The 12,471-nt window shown below is 40.4% G+C and overlaps 1 non-coding gene across 1 annotated transcript; it reads right to left on the bottom strand.

The window, feature by feature from the left end:
• Positions 1-507: 507 nt before the first annotated feature.
• On the bottom strand, positions 508-580 carry TRNAV-UAC (transfer RNA valine (anticodon UAC)). The gene has a single exon. It is a non-coding gene; the product is annotated as a tRNA-Val (tRNA).
• Positions 581-12,471: the final 11,891 nt, after the last annotated feature.

Here is a 12,471-nt window from a genome sequence, read left to right as displayed (position 1 = left end):
TTATGGAGGGTAAGAGGAGTAGAGGGAGACGAAGACGATGATGGTTAGACTCAGCTTTTAACAACTTAAAGATAAGAGATATAGAGTTAAGCGAGTGCACAGAACTAGTTACAGATAGAGGAAAGTGGCGGCGGTTACTAAATTCAAAGAGGCTTTCAGACTGAACGCGTAACAGTCTATAATGAAGATTACTGTATGTTAAATATTTATGCACACTGTATTTTTTGTTCACACTGCACATTTGGTGTTATTTTTCTTCTTCCTAATTAGATCACCTAAAACTGTTTGTCTATCATTAATGGCAGATATTAGTGATAGATTGCTTGCTTCAATAAGAATAGGTAGTTTGGTAAATATTATCAATTTCGTTTTAAATGGTTGCCTGAGCCCCTCAATATTAAATTTTAAAAAAATACTGGACATTTTGGAAAATCATAGTTCAAAACTTCATATGGATAACGTTAGTACTGGTATGCCGTTATTAACGTAGAATAAAAATCTCAAAAGTGGTTCCGCCCGGGATCGAACCGGGGACCTTCTGCGTGTAAAGCAGACGTGATAACCACTACACCACGGAACCGTTGGCGACACTGGTCGTTCCAAGTGTAAATAAACATATTCACAAATAGTGAAACTCGTTTCATTGTGAATTATGTAGGTTTCATCGACTGTTAGTACAATATTTTAAAACGTTTCATAAAAATTATGCACGTAATAATGACAATTCAAACAGATTAAAACTGTTGACATATTTATGTAGTAGATCGACATACTGCTGTTCTTGATATAGGCCTACGGCCATAATATATTTATACGTATCCAAAATAAACTCATTATGAACAGAATCTATGTCGTAGGTAGGCTTTTCTTTTCAGTTGGACTGAATATGAAGGCCTCTAGTAATCGTAATCGGTTATCAGATTCCGCGCGTAAAAAGGTATTATTATTATTATTATTATTATTATTATTATTATTATTATTATTATTATTATTATTATTATTATCTGTAGTTTAGTGGTTAGTGTGATTAGCTGCTACCCCGGGAGGCCCGGGTTCGATTCCCGGCTCTGCGACGAAATTTGAAAAGTGGTACGAGGGCTGGAATGGGGTCAACTGAGTAGAGGTAGGTTCGATTCCCACCTCAGCCATCCTGGAAGTGGTTTTCCGTGGTTTCCCACTTCTCCTCGTCCGACTCGTTGGCTGAATGGTCAGCGTACTGGCCTTCGGTTCAGAGGGTCCCGGGTTCGATTCCCGGCCGGTCGGGGATTTTAACCTTAAGTGGTTAATTCCAATGGCATGGGGGTTGGGTGTATATGTTGTCTTCATCATCATTTCATCCTCATCACGATGCGCAGGTCGCCTGCGGGGTCACATAGAAAGACCTGCACCTGGCGAGCCGAACCCGTCCTGGGATATCCCGGCACTAAAAGCCATACGACATTTCATTTCCACTTCTCCTTCAGGCAAATGCCGGGATGGTACCTAACTTAAGGCCACGGTCACTTCCTTCCCTCTTCCTTGTCTATCCCTTCCAATCTTCCCACAAGGCCCCTGTTCAGCATAGCAAGTGAGGCCGCCTGGGCGAGGTACTGGTCATCCTCCCCAGTTGTATACCCCGACCCAACGTCTCACGCTCCAGGACACTGAGTCCGAGGGAAAAGCCAACCCTGGAGGGTAAGCAGATTAAGAAAGAAAGATTATTATTATTATTATTATTATTATTATTATTATTATTATTATTATTATTATTATTATTATTATTTGTCTTTTGGTACAAGCTAGAGCAAATTATCGGTTTCATCCTTGGCTTTATAGACATCATGAAAGTGATAACGTTACTAGCAATGTTACGAATGGTGCGGAAGTGTCGCTCATAGGGTCGACGGGTGCGTGCATTTCTGTGGGGTTGGTAGAGTGATGTGCAATAGCCAGGGAGGTAATAGCTCATCGAGGAAAGCAACGGAAAACCACATCAGTTATCATTTCCCTAGTAGGCTTATTCAGTGAGCCTAGGGCTAGGCTATCTACGACAGGTGGTTGTGAAACAGTTGAGGATCCATCCAGGATTTAACATAAAACATTAGTAGTAGTAGTAGTAGTAGTAGTAGTAGTAGTAGCAGTACACGCTAGGGTTACATGCTTCACATATACTGTAAATCCATGGGGCTTGTAATCAATATGTCCAAGTTTAAATCATATAACCGTCTATAATGTGATTTTTTCTTTAATAGCTATGAACTTATAGAGCATTGTAAATGACTTGTGGTTTTTGTTTTTTTTTATCTCAAAGTTCCAAATGAGATAGACGCAGTGGTTTCCAACTTTTTTTTTTTTTACTTGCGTTCTAGAACCAGTTTCAATGGCGGATGCCTTTAACCCTACCCTGTCTTAGGAGTGTTTAGGGGTAATGTTACTGGTAGTAGAAAAAGAGGACTGTTAGTAAAGGAATAAGAAGAAGAAAAAAACAATAGAGCTATTTCTATGCAATGAAACAATTGTATTTTGAAGACCTTGATTTTCAAATTTCTGAATTTGCCATCAACTACCACCAATATACACGATATTGTCAAAACCCGGACATACATATAATTTCTTCGTCAATAAATCAAACATTTGCGTTACAAGAGATTTTTACGTTATCGATGACGGCAGCAGTACCGTAAGCTCCACACAATAAACTTGGTTCCTCCAATTTAATCATTACATCCAATTAAATTCAAACTCACACTCGTTCATTACTTGTTATTTGTAATTTTTATTGTTCTTTATGGAAGAAAATTCCAATTTAATTTTACTAACTATGGTGCAAAAGTAGGCCAAAATTAAGACAATGTAAAATAACGTATAAACGTTTAATGAGACATCTGTCCGGCTCCGTGGCTAAATGGTTAGCGTGCTGGCCTTTGGTCACTGAGGTCCCGGGTTCTACTCCCGGCAGGGTCAGTAATTTTAACCATAATTGGTTCATTCCCCTGCCACGGGGACTGGGTGTATGTGACGTCTTCATCATCATTTCATCCTCATCACGACGCGCAGGTCGCCTACGGGAGTCAAATCAAAAGACCTGCATCAGGTCTCTCCGGAGCCCACACGCCTTTAATTAATTAATGAGATACCTGGGGTCGCTTTTTTTTAAAAAGATTCATTTGGCGATAATTGCAGGCGAATATCTGGTTCTGCATCTAGCAGCTTCTATGTTTTGTTTTGGTACCTGCGTAAGTGGAGAATCCCGCTTAACTGAAATAGTGTGTAATTGAGAAAGGCAGCAATACTAATGTGGCCTTCTCGGGCAAAGTTGTGAATTAATCTTGTAAATGCAGCCTTAATTTCAATCAACTTTGGTTTTGAAACGTGATTTGTTTATTTCGTTGTGGGATCTCCAATCTAGAAGGACCTCTTATTCCTCTGAGTGTAAGCAGGATGGCTTTTTTTTTTTTTTTTTTGTTCACTCTGCACATTTGGTATTCCTTTGAAATCACCAGCCTATCGGAAAATAATATTCAAACGAGTCCTCCAAAGCTTCGAGATGCACATGAATAATTTCCTGGTTTTTTTCTTCTTGAATTATAATGTTCTTTTATTTTTTGTTAAGAGGGAAGCAATCGGTATAATTGTTTTTCTTATTTCATTGTTTCACGTAGCACCAACACGGAGAGTTATGGTGAAGATTGGATAGGAAAGGGCGCCAAGCACCCTGAATCCGAGAGTTACTTGTACTAATCAGAAAAAGCTCCCGTGAGTCGAGCCCACGACCTTGGAGTCAGGTGTAGTATAGATTCCTTGCCATGAAGTGTAAACACTCTCGCCATGATAGACTGCCAAGAAACAAGTAGGTTAGTAATGTTATTTATTCGAGAACGGGAATAATGAACGTAACTCACAGACCTGAACAAAGAGAGAACAATGACCAGTGCCAAGACTGTATTTTATTTGTGTTATTTTTACCCTCTTTTAACGAAAAGCATTCATCGTACACTAAAATTATCTCCACCCATTGACTTAAGACGACAGCAAAGGATATGATGTTATTAGATTAACGGAAATGATGAGCGATATAGACACTAGTCCGTCATTGCAGTCGCCGGTCGGTCTCATTAAATGCAGATGTTGGCTATTGCTTTCTTTTCAAGTTCTTTGATGTTTATATCCGTTCTAACAATAAACACTATTTGCCAGTTAGATGATGACTCACTCAAACATTTTAGTTCGGTCTACAACCACTAGAGGATCTCATCAGCTGTGTGAGAGTGTGTGGCCGCACGACGGGTTGGGAAAGGGTGAAGAGGTGACGACAGAAACACCGTCGTCATATTCCTATGGGCACTATTAATACCGCGATTGTGGTTTTTCTTACGCAATCTCCATCTGTGAGCGACTGCAAAAAGACCTCGATTTTTTTAATTGGCTTTACGTCGCACCGACACAGATAGGTCTTATAGCGACGATGGGATAGAAAAGGGCTAGGAGTGGGAAGGAAGCGGACTTAATTTAAGGTACAGCCCCAACATTTGCCGCGTGTGAAAATGGCAAACACAGAAAATCATATTCAGAGCCGCCGACAGTGGGATTCGAATCTGGTATCTGCCCTACCATCCCGACATTTGCCTGGAGGAGAAGTGGGAAACCACTGAAAACCACTTCGAGGATGGCTGAGGTGGGAATAGAACCCTCTCTACTCAGTTGACTTCCCGATGTTGAGTGGACCCCGTTACCACCCTCGTACCACTTTTGAAATACCGAGGCTCGAGGTTGGAGAAATTCTGTTTAGCCATTCTCCCGTGAGACGGATAACAATTAACTAACCCTCTTTTGACTATTATATGCCTAATTCGAGATTTAAATAAGAAGTATTGGCCAAGCATTGAACTGTTGAAGTGTACTACTACTACTACTACTACTACTACTACTACTACTACTACTACTAAAATGTTTTCATTCCTCCCCTGAAGGGGGAGGCGGGCCTCCTAGACGGTGATGCCATCTCTCAAGCCAGGAGATTTGTTACGGTGAAGGAGATGTGCGGAGAAGGTGAGGGGGTTATACTAGGAACTGTCCCGGCATTCGCCTTAGTGCAGGAGAATGGAAAACCACGGAAAACCATTCTCAGGACAGCCGACAGCCCCTCTCTGTCTCCCGAACGCAGAGGCGTGCCGTGGCCATCCCTGCTCGATTGGTCGGTCGGAGTACAGAGCTTTTGAAGTGTACAGACTGATTTATTTTTACATAGACACCAACTTAAAAAATGTGCGGGTGCTATGTCTTCTGGGCGTGATGGTGTAAGAATAAATGGTGTCAAATTTCCCTTTGGGGAAAAATCAAATGATCATAAATATGTCTTTCAATAAATTAAAATTAAATGTCTAGGATTCATTTATTTGCATCAAACGAATCGTATTCGAGATTCATCTGTACGGAATATGGAGTCAACAAGTGTAGTATTCAGTGCATCGAAAAGGGGAAAGTGACTCAGGGCCTATGACACTACGTACCACGAATAATACAATCAGTTCTCTCTACAGTATGATGAGATATGGCCTCTTTGATAAAAGAGCCTTCTATGTCTCTCAGTCATGGCCATATATCATTTCTTCACATCGCAGCCTGCACGGTTGCTAGGTAACATCACGTCACACATTTTGTACCGCTAATTTCGTGACGCAAATTTTCAGATGACCCCCAGTCATAAGACATATTTATGTCAACATTTCAATATCCGGCTCCGTGGCTAAATGGTTAACGGTACCGGGTTCGATTCTCGGCCAGGTGGGGAATTTTGAACTTCATTGGTTAATTGCAATGGATAGGGAGCTGGGTGTGCCTCATTCCCACAGACGCGCAGGTCACCTATAAGGCGTCAGCTCGAAGACCTGCACATTATTATAATACAAAAATCTAGTTACGAAACAATCCGACAAAACGGTGCTGTAAATATTGTACCATCTAAACAATATTCTCCTTTGACAACATTCAGTGAATCGAAATTTGATGTTATTGTAATCAATTTATCATAAAATAGCCGTACGTATTTCAGTATGAATACACTATTCCCTTTAGCTAACTGATGAACATGAATAATAAATGTCGTTCGTTGCCTGCACTGGTCCTGCGGTCAGGATACTATAGGTTTCATGAGTTCTCTTTTCTCTTCCATATTTAAATGCTATTTATTCGGGGCGTCGGCCTAAGAAGATCTTTGCAACATATGTTTTGAACCTGCGTGTATTTTGGAAATGGCAAAAGTGTAAAGTGTTGAATGTGAGGAAAGGAACATTAAGGACGACCAGTCCCCAGGCCAGGGATATTAATCATTTACAATTAAAAAACCCTGATCCAGCCGCGAATCGAACCCGGGGCCGCCGAGTGACAGGCGGACGCGTTGCCCCCTAAACCGCGGGGCCGTACTTCTCTTCTATATAGTTCAGCAATTAATTTTTAGATATATATAAGATGTATTTAATCGCTCAGCAAAATGATATTGCTTCATCAGATTGGTGATCACAGAATGAAAAACATAAAAATAAGTACATAACAAACACAAACAAATATTATTTAATTGATTAGGGTACTTGCAATTATTATCTGTAGGGATTGTAGGTTATGGATGGCAGAGATCATTAGTTCTGACATTAGGCCAGGTACCGGAATCCTTTACACATCCGGGTACATTCATTTCCTCCGAGTTGAGCAAACATGTAGAAGATTTTTTTTATTTATTACAATTTGCTATAGGGCTTAATTGCCCGATGTGAAAATAGAAAACCATGGAAAACCATATTCAGGGCTGTCGACAGTGGGGTTCGAACCCACTTTCTCCCGGATGCAAGCTCACAGCTGCGCGGCCCTAACCGCGCGGCCAACTCGCCCGGTACTGTTAGAAGATAGCATCTTACTTGTGAGTATAAACCCACAAAACACGCCGCTTTATATCCAGTTCACCTTTAAAAGAAAGAACCATTTCCTTATACGGAGAATTGAAACAGTCACTAGAACTCTCCTTAATTTTCTTTCTTTCTAAGGATCGATAGGGTAATAATTTTTCATTAGCATATGAGAATTGCATTTCTTTTCTTAGTGCCGAATCATACAAGTAAAGTGACGGATTCTTCAGCATAATTTGATTTTTGAATGACCTTCGCGTAACGTGCCATATAGTTAAAATGAATTTGCGCTGATAAGGAATGAGTGTTAATAAGAACCAATGATGTCCGACTCTTTGTCAGCGTTGAAGCCTTCGGTTCAGAGAGCCCCGGGTTCGATTCCCGGCCGGGTCGAGGATTTTAATCACGTCCGATTACTTCTTCTGACTCGGGGAATGGGTCTTTGTGTTTGTCCCAACACTTTACTTTTTATATACAGACAACACACTACACTACCCACCAACACAGAAACACGCAATAGTGATTACGTCCCTATATATAGAGTTGGCGTCAGAATGGGCATCCATCCGTAAAACAGGGTCAAATCCACATGTTCGATACAGTTCGAAGAAGAGGAAGAAGAAAACGATGAAATCTACTGAAGACGCTGAACAAGTAAAATAAATAATTTTGATATTTTTAATAGTAATGAAATTCATTTTACATCCTACTAACTACTTTTACGGTTTACGAGGTACCGGAAATTTTGTCCCACTGGAGTTTCTTCACGTGGTGGTAAATCTGCTGACACGAGGCCAGAGTATTTTCAAATATCACCAGACTGAGCGGTATCGAACCGGCAAGCATAGGTTCTACTGTCAGTCATCCAGCCCGACTTTTGAAATGTATTTCACCAAGGTATTGCATGTTGAGTTAAGAAGAAGAATGTTATGCCAAAAGCTTGATTTGTCGACAGGCAGAACCTACTGCTTACACACTGAAATCGTAATCTGCTTTTAAAGAAGTTAAAATTCCTCTGTAATGAAATCCTCTGTAACCGCTTTCACAAAGTTTTATCTTTACAATAGGCACGAAGACGTCATGATCTCTATCTCGCATAGTAAGAGTATACTGAAAATACTCTAATTCAAAGGCAACAACGAAGTCTCCAAATAGTCTGGTCTGACAATCGATCCTGCTGTGTGCGTTTAGCCCGCCACGCCCGCCCAGTCCATCCAGCTTAACGCAACCTGGCAGAAAATGAACTCGTCCTCGATTGTGAGATTTCTCCATCCTGTACCGAAAACATACCTTCCCTCCTGCATGGACCTTTCATCAAAGAAAACCTTAATAACGATATGGCAGAGTGTATTTTAATAAGGCATGATATAATTATTCCATGCTCCTCCAGATTAATCAACAGCAAAAATTACGTATTCCGACAGTCATTTGTCTTTAACATGACTATTTATTAGATATGGATTGGTATGGACGTAATTACTTCCAGATTATTATGAAGTTCAAGGAATATATATCCACTCCATATAAAACTTGTCTTCCTTTCTTAGTGCTTTATTCCACTTTTTGCTTGTAGAGAGAATGCCTTATTTAACAAGGTCTTAGGTTAAAGGCTGTCACATGTTGACTCGACAGAACAAATTTACAAGACTAAAAATACATTTCATAAGAATAACCTTCATTTAAAGATTTTACTCGTATGGAATGATAATCAGTAAAAATATGCTACGGAATACCTATGGCTGACATGGTAATACAAAATGAAGTTAAGAATGGTCATTCATTACTATTATTTTGTACAGTTACAAATTATAGCAGTTGGCAATGTTGATCTGGTCTTGCAATCGCTGAGCTGTGTCTGCTATCAGCAGAAAGGGACAGTGGAAGACATTGGACGCATGCGCGCGGCGCTTTCGTCAAAACAGCCAGCACGTGCAATAATCGTGTCCGCGCGCTCCGCCAGACCAAAACCAACACGGATGTATAATGTGAGACTGGTGCGAGGCTAGCTGCGTGTTTCATCACTGCTTGTTGGATAATGGCTGCGCTGTTCCCCGTACGTAACTGTTCCTTCGGATGCGCGCGACTGAGGGAATGTAAACGAAGTTAGAGAACGAAACTAATTGAATTACGAGACTTTAAGGCAGTCTTCTTCTGGAAATGAACAAGTTTTAATTTTTGTTTAACTTTAAATAACTCCACTGTCATAAGTAATCTTTAAAAGTTTATTTTGAGAATGCCGAGCCATTTTATGTCCAGTTCAGGCCAGTCTTATGAAACGTCAGTCCAAGGTCTTCTGGATCAACTCCGCTAGCATAGTACCATATCCTCCTTTGCAGTAATGCTTAAAAATGCCTTGCATCATGATCAAGGCCAGAATTACATTCAGAACGAGCTTCGAGTAAGCAGGTATCGAATAACTTCCGACGATTACACTCGTACATAAAGGAATATTTATTTATTCACGAAGCACAAGATACAGCTACACTGAGCAAATTTCACTTGCACTGTCAACAGACTAATTAACGAATCTAAACTTTCATAATAAAATATAACAAGATCAGGTACACAGCCTACTAATAACAACTGTCCAAAACGAAAACCATGAGAATGTCCATGCTCATAGCCAAGTTGTCGTGGGTCAAGATCACGGTATAATCCCAATATCGTCATATAAGAATGTTTCGACCGAATGGTTGGTTTCCACATCAAGCAAAGTAATCTGTACAATACAAGACGGAAGTAGGACAGGTTTGAAAAATCCTCGTGTACATAGAGAATCGTAGCTTAGTGGTCACACTACTATCATTTAATTAATGATTAGAGGAATTATTTGTTCAGGAACTTAAAAAAACTGCTGTATTATTTGTTGTTGTTGTTGTTGCTATACCGGTATGTGCATAGAGACGGATATTCACCCTTGTTGAGAATTCCACAGTAACAAAGTAATTGTGATTATATGGGCGGAGGTCTTGAAGCAATATACTTTCCTGGTATTTAATTGGAGCAAATGAGGGGAAACCAGACAGAAAAGCACATTTATAATCACCGTCAGCGTGTTTCCAAACGGTCCAGCGTCCTTGTCCTATCAATTAATGGAGTTACCCTCTAAGCTACGAAGGGAGGAAATATTTCCAAACATACCTGACTGACCTGAAAATTTACTGAATTCTTTTCCGTGACCTCACAGTTATTATCACTGCTGCGTACAGCATTGACAAAGGAATCGTCAACTAACGAGCAGCACTATCAGTTTTGTTTTCACAGAAAATCTGTTATCTTGGTCTTAGAAGTACCTACCGACAAAAATGTTAATTCTAACCCTGCACTAGAATGTTTTTCCGTACCTTTTATGAGACATAATAAGACCTATAATATGGGAAGAACTGTATGTGACAATAGAGTGATTCCATCTTGAGTCATACGTCATAAAACAGACAATACAATAACACAGGTTATGACACAAGTTTGACAAAACACAGAACTAACATTCATGTTCTTGATTTGACTTTTAGTTTTCAGAGATACCGAAGTGCTGGATTTTTCCCCCTCAGGAATTACTGTTTAACACATTATATTTTCTACCAGTCCCGTGAAGGTGCTCAAATACAACAGCCTCGTGTCGTTAGATTTGCTGGCACGTAAATGAACTCCTGTGAGACTAAATTCCGGCACCTCGGCGTCTTGATTAGGTCTACTTTATTTCCAGCACCTTACCTACAATCTCGATCTAGTGAATTGGCCGTGCAGCTTGGGTCGCGTAGCTGTGAGCTTGAATTCGGGAGATGGTAGGTTCGAATTCCATCGTCGGCATCCCTGAAGATGGTTTTCCGTGGTTTCTCATTTTCACACCAGGCAAATTCTGAGGCTGCACCTTAATTAAAGTCACAGACGCTACCATCCCAATCCTATTACTTCCCATCCTTGCGTCGCCGGAAGCAAATATAATAATAATAATAATAATAATAATAATAATAATAATAATGAAATGTCGTATGGCTTTTAGTGCCGGGATATCCCAGGACGGGTTCGGCTCGCCAGGTGCAGGTCTTTCTATTCGACGCCTTTAGGCGACCTGCGCGTCGTGATGAGGATGAAATGATGATGAAGACAACACATACACCCAGCCCCCGGGCCATTGGAATCAACCAATTAAGGTTAAAATCCCCGACCCGGCCGGGAATCGAACCCGGGACCCTCTGAACCGAAGGCCAGTACGCTGACCGTTCAGCCAACGAGTCGGACATAGGAGGGAATATCAGCATGTGAGTGCGTTCGAACGGGGCAAAATGATAATAATAATAATAATAATAATAATAATAATAATAATAATAATAATAATAATAATAATAATAATAATAATAATCTCGCGTTCCTGAAACAAAACGTTACCTCGTAATCTTCAATGATTTTTCTCGCTTCACTTTTTGTGTGAATTAAAATAATATTGAAGGTTAGCTGGGAAGTACAGTACCTACTGTTGATGTGATGCTCCCTTGTTGTAAGAAAATTTGGGCAATCGAATCCCAGGGCTGTTTCGGTTGCCATTTAACATTGCTTTAATAGGAGATAACGATTTTGGTAGCTTTGTTTGTGTGAAAAGAAAACGGAGGAAACTTTCTTCAGCGTATCTAAATATTTCTTGGGTCGCTGCAGCGACTCTAGCGGGAAAATGCTGATCTCCACAACCATAGCAGTATTTTTCTTATTCGTCTTCCTCGCCTTGTTGTCAATTTATTGGAGTCGGTATGAGGCATGGATACGGTCCAGTTTTACGCCCGGATATCAACGCTATGCAGAGGGATGAATTCACTATTGCACGTTTCTCTGGCGGTTGTTAGTGTAATATGTTATATGTAAATGAAGAAAATTGTATTAAGACAAACACAACTCCCCTCCAGTCCCCGAGCCTGAAAACCGGCTGGGCATCGAACCCGAGGTCCTCGGAACGGTGTAGTCCTGATTGCGAACAGTCCAGATTGCGAAGAAGTGGGAAAAGGCGGTTAAATGTTTTAAGAAGTAGGACAAAAAATGGGTGTATTAAAACCGTTCAATTTTACAATTTCCAATTTCAAAACAAAGTATTTTGCTGTAACACTTTGCTTCTTCGATCGTGCTATCCTTTTTGAAGCAATTGTAGCTCGTCTCAAACTTGACAGTTAACTTACACTTTCGCACTATTAAATTACTGCTTAAATAATGCTCAAACTGTTCGATTATTCATACTGACACCTTAAGTAAACAGCTGCTCAAAATATAATTAGCCTTTCATCTATCTGTATGTATGTCTACCACTTGGTCTCGTTTCTTGATACTGGGTCGGGATGAGATGAGATTAATTTCTACGGGATGTTTCTACGGCCGGATGCCCTTCCTGGCACCAATCTCAGTTGAGGAGCTAATGAAGATGAAATGTGTTATGGTGAATGAAATTGGGTAATGGGTGGGCGGACACAGCTGTGGCCTACGGATAGGAACTGTACCGGCCCGAATGAAGAACTTGGCTCCATAGCCGTAGCGCGTTAAAACGCACGGCCACTCAGCCTACTTTCACCTACATAAATAAAATTATAATTTTTGTCTATACGCTCGGATT

This window comes from Anabrus simplex, chromosome 9, assembly GCF_040414725.1.
Source record: "Anabrus simplex isolate iqAnaSimp1 chromosome 9, ASM4041472v1, whole genome shotgun sequence".
NCBI classification, from domain to species: domain Eukaryota; kingdom Metazoa; phylum Arthropoda; class Insecta; order Orthoptera; family Tettigoniidae; genus Anabrus; species Anabrus simplex.
The sequence above is the reverse complement of the archived record's forward strand: the minus strand, read 5'-3'. Positions and strand labels throughout refer to the sequence as shown.